The sequence below is a fragment of the Cydia splendana genome, chromosome 12, assembly GCF_910591565.1.
Source record: "Cydia splendana chromosome 12, ilCydSple1.2, whole genome shotgun sequence".
NCBI lineage: Eukaryota > Metazoa > Arthropoda > Insecta > Lepidoptera > Tortricidae > Cydia > Cydia splendana.
The window spans coordinates 9,932,939-9,949,452 of record NC_085971.1 but is presented as its reverse complement, the minus strand read 5'-3'; the positions used below and the strand labels follow the sequence as shown (position 1 = coordinate 9,949,452).

At 36.4% G+C, this 16,514-nt stretch overlaps 1 protein-coding gene across 1 annotated transcript in view; it reads right to left on the bottom strand.

Moving 5' to 3' along the window:
• The window catches only part of LOC134795561 (programmed cell death protein 5), a 487,306-nt gene that overhangs the window by 276,944 nt on the left and 193,848 nt on the right, over positions 1 to 16,514 (bottom strand). The window lies entirely within an intron of this gene.

Sequence of the window (16,514 nt, the reverse complement as noted above, 5' to 3'; positions counted from 1 at the left end):
AGTTGTAATACACTGATTTAAACTTTCACGATTTTTACACATTATTAAATTGTAAATCATAAAACTTAAATATGCGATTAAGTCCCGTTTTACAATTTAATAATTTGTTTTAATACTTGTAATGCGTGGTGGGGCATATTGTATTTAACCAGCGATTGATAATAAACATAGATGATGAACTAGCTCTGTAAAATGACCCCACACATATTGTGCCACGGTAGGTGGGGCATAAATATTGTGCCACGAAGCTATTTAGTTCGCAAATGGCGGCCCGTTGTGACAGTCGTTGTAAGAAGTAATTAAATTATTTCTTTAAGGAAAAAATATGCTTCAATGTAAGGTTAAATGATGTGCTAGCCGTTCCAACAAACACTGAAATTATTATGGGATTACCTTTCACGTAATAATTTAGCCAAGATAATATTATTTTGATTTATTTTGATCATAACAGATTTTATATTATATGGGGATGATGTTATGCAATTTTTTAAACAGCCATTGATATTACGATCCTATTATTATAAATTTGTTAAAGTACCTAGTTGTTTTGATATAGTAGACTATCCGTTTAATTTAAATTAGTGGTAGTAAATACTAATCGCCGTTGTAGGTGGGGCTTTTTTAATATTTATATTTCAACTATGTCCCTGGCATCTAATTTTGGTATAGAAATATTAAATTTGTGGAAGACCGGGCCTAGCACATGATTGGCGCGACAGTATCTCGCAGCGCGACTATCCGTCGTTTTCTAACTATGTTAAAAAGAGGGACGGGTAGTCTATCACTGTACTGACACTGTTTCAAAATACATACTACTCATTAATATTATTATTCAACTTTTGAATGGATGAACAATAAATACGCGTCAAAATAATAATTATATGAATTGGTCCCCTCTTGGTTAGTATAATCCGTATAAGATTTGACAACGCCAACATATTGTAACGCCGCGCAAGAGATTTGACGCATAGAATGTTATTATAGCCAATCAAAACTTGGGAAATAGTTTATTGGATATAATTAAAAGCTGGTGGGACATATTCATAGAGAAGGGAGAGTTGTCAGTGTCAATGTGGCTGGGGTCATTTTTGGACGACATTTTTCTATGGAGAGCGATGTCTATATATATTCAGTCGCTGTATTTAACTGCTTTCTCGACTCCGTATATCCGAAGTACCTACATAATTATGGAAATAACAATACGAAAATAATAGTTTAAGATTATAAACATTGTTAACAGTAGGTGCACTAACATTAAATTATGGATATCAACTGATATTGAAGTAAATTGAATGAGCTACTTACTACGGAAGTCGGAAGGAGCCGTATAGCACCTAATTAATTTTATTCTTAAAAATGTTTATGTATGCTAAAGTGTTTTTGATGGTAATGTCATAATTAAGCGGTTTGTTATGGTAATAATGGGACAAAGATATAACGATAAAGAGTTTTTGCTTAAAAAAACTACATATCTTTAATTATAATAATGTGTTTGTTTTGATTATTTATGCATTCATTTTATCCAGGAGAACGGGGTTACTCGTATTATCTTTGCTTTTATGCACTATCTATTATTTGGATTTTACATCTCACTAATAAGCGGTTTGAATATTGACTGTCTGCTTTAATCCGACAAGAAATTGTAGATAATTATTGAGGGCGCCACTTCTTACGTAACTATCACATTTTTGACGTAAAATGTTTATTTTTTTAGTTCCATTTTTTTTAATTTCTACTATTTTATGTCGCACTACACTCGAAAGCTGTTTAAAATAAAAGACGTTGGTCTGTTCTGGTGGCTTATTCTGATTGTAATAACATGTTAAATTTAAACCAAGAAAAGTCTGCAGCGATTTTGATAGCATACGCAGTGCAAGTGTTATTTTACGTCATAATTTCATAGAAATTTGACGTTTATAATAACACTTGCACTGCGTGGGCTATCAAAATCGCTGCAGACTTTTCTTGGTCTGACTCTATGCATTTGATCTGGATTTGTTATGGATATGATCTGTCAGTGTCAAAGTGACATTTCATCAACCAGAAATGCCAATTGTAATAGGTACCTGTCTGTGCTATTAACTCTACCTACTTTATTTCTGATTGGCTTTTGCCCGCCACTGCGTATGCGTGGGGTGATGAATTGATGATGATTTCCCGGGTCTCAAACTATTTCCGTACCTACCAAATTTCATCAAAATTGCGTTTAGAAAGCGTTTACGCGTGACGTGGTACTAACAGACAGACAAACATACATACTTTAGAATTTATAATATGAATAGGAATGAATAATTTTTGGTTACTAAAATACTGGCAGTGATATTGTCCCATTTGCTTTTTTACCATATTTACACAATAACCAGTATAATACTTATGTAGGGTCTAAGTAGAACATCTGTATTTGTTTATCTTGGCGTTGTGCCTAAGAAAGCAGTTTAGTTGTTCCCAAATGTGTGATTATAGGTTGGATTTGGCAAACATTTTCTCTGATATCCTCATAAGAAATATGTTTTTTTTGTTTGGCTTTATTTTACTTTTAATCTGTTTCGTTAACCAATTTGAGTGAAAATGGGGTAAGTACTTTATACGAATCTGTCCATTTGCTTATGACACGTAAGAATGCACCCTGTGTCATTTAGGACCCCTAACCCCAGGATGTACTTAGAGCTTAAAAAACATTTATAAACATAATAAGCTTTATTAACATGCAGAAATACATATGATTACAAGTATCAATTCCGTTCGATTTAATGGGTTCAAATCCTTTTTAAAACACGAGAGTAGAGCAGGCTACAGTTTATTTCTCAGAATCGAACCATTTACAAATACCCGCTCGGTTGGTTGAAAGGCTAGGTATTATAATCCCGTTTACCCATTGTGGTAGCCTTGTGCCTCTAAAATAAAATACCGTAAACTGCTTCAACATTAGGTACCATGCCAAACACTGGTTGGCTTTAGAAAATCAGTGATTCTTCCCCAAACTGAGGGTCTACCGCTAACCACTTAGTTCGTCTATTTGCCTCTCTATCTTTAGAATGCGTAAACAATGAAATTTCGCTGTAGGCCTTCAGCTATCTATAGATAATTCCTTATAACAATGGTCGTCTTTCTCTCAGGAATATGATGTAACAGCTGTTTGGTAGAGAATACCTGATTATTCATGTCATAGTAAATATGTAGGTATACAATTTTGAGCAAATGTACGGTTAGCCAAGAAAGTGGTCTACCACTTTCTTGGCTGACTATACGGTACCTAGTGCATTACCAGTGCGTATAAAAAATTACTATAGCTTAAAAAAATCTCTTTAAAAACCTAAAAAGTGTGCGGTCTGCACACGTTCAGTTGTCTAAGAGAACCATTTCTTATTTTATTTTTTTCTCAGTGATGGTGCTCCTGCTCCCATATAGCAGTTATAAAACGTTGTTTAACAAAGATAATTATCGTTCAGATCATAGTATTATATAATGTTATCTTTGTTAAACATTGTTTAATAACGTTACGTGACTAAGGGTCGACTATTTGACGTTAGCGGAAGTAGACGGCATTTGCGGGTAGACCGGAATAAGCCACGGGAGCGACAGGGGCCGTATACGTTACAGGCGAGACGTAAGAAGGCACCGCTCCAGGGTACACGTAGTCGAGTCCAGAAGAGTATGCCACCACTTGGGGTTTAGGGTTGGGTGCGGCGAAAGCCACGGCCACCAGGGCGAATAGAGCGAACTGTAAAAAACATAATATTATTTACTCGTCTATAAAATCTGTATGGACGAAATTATAACTATCATATGCTTAGTTTAAAACTATCACCGACTTTAGATCACATCAAAACGATTGGATTACAATCAAGGAGATATTTTTGTAATTATGGTAAGTTTATTATTTTTAAGGACTTAGGCTATTGTTATTAGGAATTGAGTCTGCACTAAAAGTTAAGGTGTTGTTTACAACTGACACTTTTTAAGTGATCATACTTTGAAAATGAATCGTAAGCACAGATTTCATGGTTTTTAAACGTCTACTTACAATCTTAGCAAACATGTTGAATGCGAGTCAGTGTACAAACTGAATCCTATCTTGTCCAGAAACCTAAGGCTTAAATATCTAAATTTCAACCTTGATCTTTACAGTACTTACATGACCTATTTATTCTGACGTCAGATGACAAAATGACAAAGCAAGGGCGTCTTACAAGTTCATCGTACTCGATCACAATAGAAGCTCACTAATACATCCTGACTCGCCTAAAACGTATCTTGTTTTTGAGCAGCATCAAACAACATGTGTAGTTGTCATACTGTTTTTCAAGAGCACAAAATTAGGCGTAGTATGTACTTGGTCAACTTAAAAGTGTTTGCTAAATTTGGCCTTGCTTAAAACTGTTTTGTATTTTACATTATCCTTATTCAGAGTAGGTACATTTATTCGTTGTTTTGGAATGCAACTAATAGGTACCATAAATAAAACAGAGCAACGATTTGCGAGCTTAAGGTTTTGGAGAATTAACAAAGGCGACCTATTTACTCATGCCAGACTCGTCTCCATTGCGTTTGTATGAATTCATTATAATTTACATTTGATGTCCACTGAGACGTTACACGTATTTCTGTTATTGTTCCAGTAGTCCCAAGGACGAAAACTGCCTATATAAATGTAGTCTGAATAATAAAAATAAACAGTTTCGATTCGAAGGCACACTAGTGATCCCAGAGGACCGTGTTCGTTGGTTTCTAAAAGTAACTCGAGTAAATATTAAAATAAACATGCTTGCTAAGCTGGTGAGTACATATTGTACATAAATCTGCGGGCTCAGCACGGTTCATTTTTTATCGACTATCACTATGCGCGTCCCTTTCGCACTTACATACTTGTTACAACGTGACAGGCATGGTGACAAGGGATAAAAACGCGACCGTGCTAAGCCGCCTGGACTCGTTATATGATGTTGTGTAAAGTTTGTTCTAATAACGAAGTTACGTAGGTATGCTACATAACAGTATCATAGGTAGATACGTACGAGACAGTAAGTTTTTGAATAGACTTCGAATCCTTAAAACTTCATTGTTTTGAAATGTTTTGTTTCTCATTGTTATTGCATAATACATACCTACTGGTAGCTGTACATGGCTCTATCTGCGTAGGATTCAGTCCCAGCAGAACTAGCACAGGAGCAGCGCGACAGTATGTCGACTGCGGGATAAACTACCTCTATAATTAATACAGTTAGATAAAGTCGGGTAGTCTATCTGGAGGGCGAGACACTATCGCGCCACACCTGTTCGTAGTGTAGTCGTGAAAAGGTATCAGGCAATAAAAAGTTGTTTTTATTAAAGCCCGGCAAAGCATTTGTTTTAATATAACGGTATCCATATTGTCATATAACTACATAATAAATGTCTAATAATAAACGGCTTCGCACGGGTTACACAAAACCTTAACGAATTATATACCTAAACCTTCCTCAAGAATCACTCTATTGATAGATGAAGACCGCATGAAAATCCATTCAGTAATAGTTGTTGAGTTTATCGCGATCATACAAACACACAAACAGACAGACGCGGCGGGGGACTTTGTTTTATAAAGTGTAGTGATTGTGTAAAAGGCACCCAGTTGTAGTACATAGTTGTAATTGAACACGACACAAAAAGGGCCTGCAACGGCCACTAATACATTGACCAGGATGTAGTTTTTTATACTTATATAGATGTCATCATAGATGACAATTATATATGGTCTCATGGATCTTCATGTAACAAAAAAGATTAATCATAATGTGAAGGCTTATTAATAACTAACAGTATCTGTGAATCAATTGTTTACGTTTAGAGATACTTTGGTTTGATATATAAACGAGCTACGTATATATTTAATAACAATAAATTGCTCAACATAAATAAATATAAGGGGACATCTTACACATACCAACCTACCTCCAAACACAGCAAAGCTTGTGTACTATGGGTGCTTGGCGACGATATACATACTCGTATAGTTAAATAGGTACATATACTTATATGCATAGAATCCCATGACTCAGGAACAAATTATTTGTGTTCATCACACAAATAAATGCCCTTACCGGGACTCGAACCCAGGACCATCGGCTTCACAGGCAGGGTCACCACCTACTAGGCCTGACCGGTCGGCATATAAGTTTAGAAATTAATGTATTTGTTATTATTACTAATAACACTTTTTAATAAATATTATTATTTTTACCTGAATTGACCGGTTTACGTTTTGTTCTAGGTATTCGTCTTTGCTTTGTTGGCCGTCACCTTGGCCGCTCCCCAATACTACTACCCTGGCTCTGGCTACGGGTACAGCGGGTACTCGTCAGGGTACCCAGGTTACTACGGGTACTCCGGGTACTCCCCACTCTCCTACAGCGGCTACGGCGCTTACCCAGGATCCGGCTACAACTACGGATATAGTAGTTACTACTAAGTTCATAAAATTAATGTCGCGTACCTTTTGTATATATATACAGATTAATATATGTCAGTTTGTGTATTCTTTTGTTTATCTTCTAACCTTCTGTTGTAGGGTAGAGTAATTTTTGTAAAGTTTTGTCATTATTTTTTACCAAGGTTTCAATGTATACTTAGGCCAATGGTTTCCCTAAATGTTGCATTCAAGTTACGACTACAGCAACGTTACTGATAAAGTGTTGTAATTTCCTAATAAGCAATTAACTTGATAAATTGCGTGGCTGTCGTTGCTGAATGCTGTCACCATTGGGAAGTACAACTAAATCTCACATTTTATTAAGGAGATTGATAACCAATTATTAAGGAAAGTGACCTGAAGGTATAATTGGCTTATATTTCCTAACTAGCGACCCGCCCCGGCTTCGCACGGGTTACAAAAAACCTTAACAACTTATACACCTAAACCTTCCTCAAGAATCACTCTATTGATGGGTGAAAAACCTTATGAAAATCCGTTCAGCACCTATGTAGTTTTTGAGTTTATTGCGAACATACAGACAGACGCGGCGGGGGACTTTGTTTTATAAGGTGAAGTGATGAGTAAAATCATGTTCTCAAAGAAACGTCAAAACAATTTGTTATTGTTTATGTGATGTCACGGCGTATTATGACAAAACCACCTGCTTTTTGTATTACTTTTAGTTAAAAAAAATGCAAGAGTGATCGGATGAATCACAGATATTGATTGTTCGGGCTGACAGATAAGTTTGTCCACTGAATACTCGATTAGTTTTTTTTGCCAATGAACAAAGTACATGCGTGAGCCGGGCGTGGTTGTTTTAGTGGTACCTATATAAGCTGGTGTTGGTGTTGGGACCATTATCACTTGTTACTAGTACAAGCTCCAATCACATCAATCATGTTCTCTAGAATCGTAAGTATATTTGGTTATTTTTTTTATCTTGAACTGTATTAATAAATAGTAAAAATTCTTTAAACATGATCCTATACAAAAAGTTAAAATATTGAGAAAATAAGAAAAAAAAATCTCTTTTTAATTTTAATTAAAAATCTGGGATGATATTTTCTTATGTCCTTTTCAACCAGATCGAGGTATATGTACCCCTCAAAAGGGGTATTTATATATTTTTTTAACTATCTTACGAAGGAACAGGAACGTAAGTACATAAATATAAACGTTTGGTTTTATAATTAACCGCATACCTATGGCTTGCTAGGTTCTACAACATGCGTACTTCAACACTTTCTTTAAATTCGTGGTTACATCATCAAGAGCCCAAATAAAAGATCAGTTTCAGTCAGGCTTGTAATAGCTACGTCACACGATTGGCGAGTAAAAATAGCGAAGCACTGTGACGTCGGGAGCGGGTTCGCACTTCGCACCTCGCTGAAGCTTAGCCATTCCACCTCGTTGACTGACATTTAGCGAGGGAGTCCGTCCAGATGATCCTAATATGCAGTAAATATAGATGTGAATGTTCGTTATATGGGTGGAACGTCATCGACACAATATTTGACATTATGTAACTGACCGGGGGAGTGTATTGTAATGTAGCACGAGTCGGTCGTTTCCGCAACTCGACGACTTGCATTTATTTTGCGCTTTAGTTAATAGTAGTATTTAATGCAAGGGATTTCGACCATTGCTAGTTAAATTTGACGATGATTTGCCATTCTATTTGTATGGGATTAAAAAAACTGTACACATTATAAAATGAACATCTTTCTTCCAGTTTGCCTTCCTCGCCTTCGTGGCCGTGGCCTTCGCCAGCCCCAAGCCCGAGCCCAAGCCCGAGCCGCAGGTGGTGGCGTACTCCGCTCCCGCCGTGTTGCCCGCGGTGGGTTACTCCGGCTACTCGGCGTACTCCCCGCTAGCCTACTCCGCCCCGCTCGCCGCCGCCCCTGCCTACCCCTACGCCTACTCCGGATACTATGTCCGTTAAAAACAAATTATTACTATGGACTTATGAATATGGACTCTGAACAGCATCACGATTTTCAATAAAGTTTATTTCAGCAAATTATACATGTGTATTCTTCATCATATTTTTTTTTTGTTTTATGTTAAGTACCTACCCATCAAATACTAGGTACCCTATATAATTAACAGGGTGGTGCCAACATAATTTAATAATAAGATTAAGGATGACTCACGTTAGACCGGGCCGTCTCCGGGCCGGAGCTTCCGGCGCAAACTTTTGTATGACATAACAGGTGATCACGTGATGCTTTCCATAGAAAACGATGCGCCGGAAGCTCCGGCCCGACACGTCCCGGTCTAACGTGAGTCATCCTTAATCTTATTATTAAATTATGTTGGTACCCTATCATGTGCGACATAAAATAGTAGAAATAAAATAAAATGGAACGGCCGAAACACTCAAGCGCCGCAAACATGCCACTCTGGTAAGCAGCTACATATTTGCGGCGTTTGGTGTCGAAACTTTGGGGCCATGGTGGCCAAGTGCGCGTCGACTGTATAAAGACTTGTCGGCGCGCCTAATAGAGGCTTCTGGTGACCAAAGGGCTGGCCACTATTTCGCCCAGCTTATTAGTATATATTAGTAGTAGCCTTCTGGGCACCTTGCCCGTTGACGGCGATCTGGGCCAAATTTTTTATCTGTAGGTTTCTTTTTAATTTTATTATGTTTATTTGTTTCTTTATTTAAATGGAACTAAAAAAATCCGTACTAAATTGTTGCCATGTTGTTTGCATTTTACGCCAAAAGTATGACAGTTACGTAGGAAGTGGCGCCTTGAATAATTTACAACAAATTCTTGTCGGACTTATTCCACACAATTCGTAGTGGTGTAAACCTGCCTGTACTTTTAGTTGCCACAGTAAAAATACAAAATAACTTTGGGTGACTTTATTCATATTTGAATTCGTATTTCATGATCGCAGCCTGCGATGCCGTTATCAATTTCCTTGATAGATTTTGTGACGGATTGAACGTTCTAATCGTGACAACAATGCAGCAACGACATTCACGCAATTTACCAAGGAAGTTGACAGGGACAACGCCCATTTTCCCGCTGCTGCAACGCAACCAGGAATCCTGCAGAAGTAATGCTGTTGCAGTCGTAATTCGAATACCATACGAAGGTCTACTTCAACTTTTTCGAATCATTTACTTTACATATATATATAACACTGAGACCCACTGAGGGTCTCGTCGTTTGTTTCACTCATTTTACTTTATTTTATTTCTTGGATTTTATAATGGTAATAATTTTTGAAATCCGCATCCCCGAGACCTAGATTTCATGATGACTTTTACTAAATACTTTAACAAGAACTGTGCCATATTAGTTTTTAACAATCTTTTTCCGTGATTTTTCGGATGTTTTCATAATAGCTATTTTCCTAATCGGGGCAGAGAACAAACCCAAAACTATTAAATCGACCCAGCTTTTCTAGAGTTATAAATGGTGTAACACCCGACTACATACAATTGTATCACAAGCTTTTAAAACCTTTCATGATATGAGACACAGGTCACGAAACAGAGTCCCATCTGAAATTGGTTTTACACATAGGTTATTTTGTATTGCAAATCAAAAGTGAATTAGATCAAACGCGGCACATTGACTAAGAAAACGACGAAGTTATATTTAAACGTAAAATAACAGACGGTTGTCATATAGTGCACCAATTGGTTGATCTTAGTAGGCGTTGGACCTAACACACACCCTATTGTTCGATTTGTCTCTATGAGGAAGCTGTAACAATTCTATGCTTATAATTATGCATTATGGTAGCAATATCCGTCTCTTAACAGCTTGTAATGTTATTTTATATGGCCCAAAATTTGCCATTTCAACATATTTTTATGACAGGTAGGTACGTGACACCAGAGAAACTTCCCTATTGTTTACAAAAGTGGTCATCAAAAGATACGTCAAGTCGAAAGGCATTACATATTGTAAGTCTGTGACCGTAAGACGGACTTGTAAAACTATTGGGTCTAAAAAAAATACACAAATTAGTTCTTTACCTTTATAAATATATAAGACTTATAAGAAGTCTGCAGGACCCTGAGAGACTTAGGAAAAAATATTGTTAAAAAATTGTGCGAACTACGAAACCCTCAGGGCGCGAGTTGGACTTGCATTTGGCCAGTTTTTTCATAAATTTCTAGGTCTAAGTTTTAATAAAAACAAAACACCGGTAAACCTATGTATAAGAAGTTCAAGCATGAAGAAAAAAGAACAGGATTACTTAAATCCTTGATATTCCTGTTAAATCAAAGTTAGTTAGAGTAAACAGAGGGGTACCACAGGGCTCCATATTGGGCCCTATACTTTTCCTCCTATTTGCTAATGACCTAGTCAATTATGTGCCTAGTGTCGTGCCGAGCTGCTCCTTGATTGTCTTTGCTGATGACACAAACGCAGTGATATCTGCGAATAGCATGGCCGAGCTCAATAGTATTACCAATAGTGCTATTTCAGCCTTCACCCATTGGTTCACGTCTAATAACTTACGCCTGAATTCAGACAAGACCCAAGCTTTACTATTCAAACTAAACGCCAAGAAAACTGACAAACTTGATGTTACTATGGACCAAGTCAGTTTGAATACTGCTGATCACGTTAAATTTCTAGGAGTTTACATTGACGCTAATCTAAATTGGAAGCGAGAGCTGGAGGCTATAGTAAATTCGATCCATTCCGCTTGTTATGCCCTTAGAAGCCTCAGAGATGTGTTAGATCTAGATCAACTCAAAATTGTTTATTATGCCCTAGTAGAGTCAAGATTGCGGTACAGTATAAGGTTTTGGGGAAATAGTTTTTTATATAATATAAACGGAGCCTTGATTGCCCAGAAAAGAGCAATTCGAGCAATGGTACGCATTCCTACTCTGGGTTCATGTAGAGAGTTTTTTCAAAAACTAGGTATTCTCACGGGTCCCAGCTTGTACGTCCTCATTCTTCTTACCCAGTTTGTGAAAGACGTTGCTAAAGTTTGTACGGTTGAAGAACAGGAGTCTCGCCTAGCCACAAGGACAAAAAACATAAAGCACAGTTTCATTCCAAAGCTTCAGGTAGCTAAACATTGTGCAAGATATCAGGCGGTCACTCTATTTAATAAGCTCCCTACTGACCTAAAAGTAATTACGGACTGGTTCTTATTTAAGCGTAAGTTGAAGTCGTTCTTATTGACTAGATGCTCCTATAGTATTGAGGAAATATATGATAGGTCCTAACATAAGGTATTTATAATTGTTATTTAGTATTAGTATTAATGGTTTATTGTTATTACTTATAAAATGTATTTAATGTGATTTCTGACACAATGATTGTATTGTTTAAGAATAGAATAAATGAAAATGAAATGAAATCTATGCTTGGGACGCGAGTCCGACTCCCGCTTGACCGGTTTTTTGTATATGCAATGGCTAAATAAGTTAATCGTTTGACGGGCGAAATAAGCTTCGGCATAAACAATCGATAAAATAAAATTTCAATGCTATTTAAATTACCTATCAAATACTTCATAGTTTGTCTTCTTGATATAAGTCGCTTAACTTCAAACTCGGGTAAATCTATGTGTCAGATTATGCGATTTTGGAATTAAGAAAAGGTAATAAGTTAGATAAATATCTAGCAAATGCTGAGAGGGTCGAATGGATTTACCCGAGTTTACAGTTAAGCTACAGATATATGTATAGTTGTAACATTGTAACAGGATGTATTTTTTTATACTCAGGTGCGTATGATGACAAGTATGGACTCGTGGATGTCGATGTAACAAAAAAGATTAAAAGCATTGTTAGGCTTATTAATAACCCTAACAGTAGCTGCGAATCAATTGTTTACATTTAGAGATACTTTGACTTCAGATAGAAACCATATATGTAATAAATAGTGGCTCTGGGAGTATATCTTGCAATTAAGATTTAAAAAAAAATTTTTCTTCGTTGCGTCAATAACCCAGCGGACTTACAAGTGCCCAGTCTCTTTAATGCCTTAAAAATAATAAGCCTTAATAATTGACTTAGCGACTATTCTAGTAAAGTGATCAGCTGTTGCCAGAGGATTAATAGGCTAATAATAAATTCGATTCCTTGTGAGTAGGCAAGTTTTTGTCAGTTAATTGACAATATTAGAACCTGATATAAAAAGTCCCAAGGCGAGCTATAATAGCGTCATTTATTTGGTTGATAGATAAGACATTATAAGACAGTGCCTAAGAATTAACTAGTTTTGATTTTAATTTGGAATTTATACACGCGGAAAATTATATGGGCATTTATATTTAAGTAACTTGTACTTTAAAGCGCGAATGTACCTATGGGGTTTGATATAATGGACTTGTAGAAGTCCATCAAATATCTTGCTAGAATTTGTACGTCGAGGCTTGTTGACACTACCTTATGCCCAACCTATAAATGCGCGAGAAAGCGATCGACAAGTATAGTTCGTTTTTTTAGCATTAGAAAGAACTTCAAAGAAGGTAAGCGATCTTGACATGTATTTAAATTGAAAAATGCTTTTTAAAAATCAGTAACTATTACTTATGAAAGCAGAAGAATATAAATGATCGCATTAGATTCATAATTGTTACATATTTGCCGTAACTTGTTTTTAAAATGACACATCAAGATTGTTTACCTTATTTCTAATGCTAAAAAAACGAACTATAGTATGCTTATCAAAATTACAGACATATGGGTACCCACGTAACTTTTGTTACACGGCACTTTAGGGTTTTTTACTTATTTATGTAATTTTAGTTTACTAAAAATCGATTGGTTAATTTTTGTTTCCTCATCTCCTAAGTAAAAATGTTCATTAGATATATGGCAAATTTGATCTAAACCAGCAAAACGCATATGGACCATGAATCAGGACGGAACTCTATAACTAGTGGCTCTGTGAGCTGTAGACCTCGCGAGCAGAGTTTAAAACTGAATAAATGTATGGTTCCGTTGTTTTGAAGAATTTAGAGAATCTAATTTGACCATAAAAACTTAACTATCAATTGCTTACAAAATTCGGGAATTGGTTTAGATATGCGACATATAGAGTAGAACATATGGACATACGAAACAATTTTTGGCTAGCAGGCCAATTCAAACTTACACTGATATCAGAAAGACATCTAACTGATGTCATTTAGTTATCGTGCATTTCACTCGTTCTTGTCCGTACATGTATTGGCGCAAGCGAGACGCACGATGACTACTAAATAACATGATAAAAATATCATCCCGATGTCAGTGTACGGTCGATGCCCCTTAAGTATACACGTCGCCATACTAATTGTATAGAAAAGTGGATAGAGTTAGACCAAGAAAAGTCTGCAGAGATTTTGACAGCACGCGCAGTGCCAATGTTATTTGTGCCAGTGTCAAAATCTCTGCAGACTTTTCTTGGTCTAACACTACCTATGTTAGGAAACCAACATTACCTTTGAATTAACCTGTAAACTGCTTCGTGCGCGAGCGTGGCCCATAATTTCCGAAAATCATTTTTTCTTCGAGGCAATTACTCCGTTCTCATATTTTGCGTTGCCCATAATTTCCCGAAATCATTCATTCTCGGTAGCAATTACTCCGTTCCCATATTTTCCCAATGGTTTTCTTCCGCAATCGCCTATTTTTAATATTTTTAAATTAATCTTTTCCTTATAGTTTTCGTTCTTTTAAATATCTAGGATAATATTTTCTTGTTACTGTATGTTAATAGTGTAGTAATTATATTTGTTACTTGTAGGTATTTCACATACAACAAATATCAAAAACACTAAAATTAAAACATAATCTAAAAAACTACAAGTAAAAAACCAAACGCTGTCAGCCAATAACTCTAACCATACCTATCTCTGGGAGCAGATTCGTTTTTAGGGTCATCAAAAAAAATAACCCTAACCTACCTATCTCTGGGAGCAGTTTCGTTTTTAGGGTCATCAAAAAAAAATAACCCTAACCTACCTATCTCTGGGAGCAGTTTCGTTTATAGGGTCATCAAAAAAAATAAACCTAACCTACCTATTTGAAAAAAACCTGGTTATTTTTACCACTAGCATTAAAAAAAAGAGAAAATATGGAGATAGAGAATATTTAGTTAGTGAAAAAAAAACCTACTGGTTATTTTAACTACTACTGGGATTAAAAAGAAAAGGGAATAAATTGAGAAAAGGAAAATTTAGTTTATGAAAAAATGTACACGAAAAATTAAATAAAGCGAAGAAATTCCACTGGGAAAAAATGAGAACGGAGTAATTGCCTCGAAGAAAAAATGATTTGCGGAAATTATGGGCCATTTTAGCGAGGCGATCCAAATTAAAAGGCTCAAAGTCTAACTAACATTATTGTCTAACTAACATTATTGTTAGTTAGACTTTGAGCCCGGGAAAGCGCAACGTACGAGCAACCTACAGCTAGTTCTAGCCCTAGGCAATGTTAACCCCTGCGATTTATGGATGGTGACCGCCCATGCTATAAACGTAAGTGGAAATTGACTCCTAGAACAGCCATGCCCTTGAACTAAAACCGCTAAAAAATGTTCAAAAAAAACCTCAAACGAATACGCTTACCTCGCGCTTCGCGCTCGCTTGGTCAATCAGCAATACGATGTTTAAGTGCAAAAAAAAAAATGCATTTATTGGGGATCGAACCGGGTACCTATTCCCATATCCTTGCTTGTAAGCGTCTTTCCAACTGCGCTATGATAGCATTTAGATGAGCTGACGAAATTTGGTTACTTATTCTCGAGTAAGAATTTAAATATCTAATCTAAAGAGAATAAAGTGTATAGGGGACGTGCATGAACTATAGGGGGCAGCACAGGAGCCGTCAGATCTTTGGCGCGAAGCGTAGATGTGTAGTTTATGATTCCGATGTAGCCCACGAGATGGCAGAACCTACTATGTACAAGGAAACGTACTTACGAGAACGGTAGATGGTAGCACTTGCTTTGGCAATCTACATGTGCACATATGTTTCCGATTCAGGCCACAAGACGGCAGGCCCGCCAACGCGCACGGTCCCTATAGTGGGCGTGCGTGAACTATAGGGGGTAGCATAGGAGCCGTCAGATGTTTGGCGTGAGGCGTAAATGTGACGTTTATGCTTCCAATGTAGCCCACAAGATGACAGAACCTACTATGCATAAGGAAACGTACCTACAAGAACGGTAGATGGTAGAACTTGTTTTGGCAATGTACATGTTTCCGATTCAGGCCACAAGATGGCAGACCCTCCAACGCGCACGGTCCCTATATGTAGTAGAGGGTTATTGTCATACTAAATTTTGTAGTCACAGTAAATTTACTGCCATCTTTCGATACAGGATTAAAATGAAAATGAAAAAAATATCAATAAATGTATATATGTATGGATAAATGATTTTTTATATTTTTAGAACGCCATATGATTTTGACCCATGTTCTTTTACTGATATGAGTAAAAATTGTTAAATATAAAATGGTGTCGCCATCTAGACGAGCATAGGCCAAAGGTATGGCGCCGTATATTCAAGAATCAAATTTTCTTTAAAGCGCAAAAAGCCATCATCTGTTGCAAAAAATAAACGAATGCGCTTAGCCCGCGCTTGATAAATAAAAAATACGATTTTTTTTCAATTTTTCAAAATAAAAAAATAAAATAAAAAACAACAATTGATACGAAATTTAAGTATAAAAAAATACAAAAAGTTATGTAGCAGCATACAATTACTGGGGATGGAACCAGGGACCTCCCTAAGCAAACAAAAAAGCGAACGTTTGCAAAATGCGCCATGATAGTTCTTACTAAAGCTGACGAAATTTAGCTACTCATTCTCAAGTAAAAACTAAATATCTAAATACCGCCGAAACCAGTAATACAATTTTTCTGAATTTTTGGCCATTTAATCTTTAAACATATATCAAAAAGAAAAAACTCTTATGATATCGATACGACTATTTGTTTAGGCGCCAGGTATCACGACTCCGCCATTTTTAAAAGTTTCCAAAAACCGGATTGACAAAAAATTTTTATTTAGTCATAGAATCTGGTCACAAAATTTCATGAGAATCGGTTAAGAATTGCGACCTGTAGAGGAGAACATCC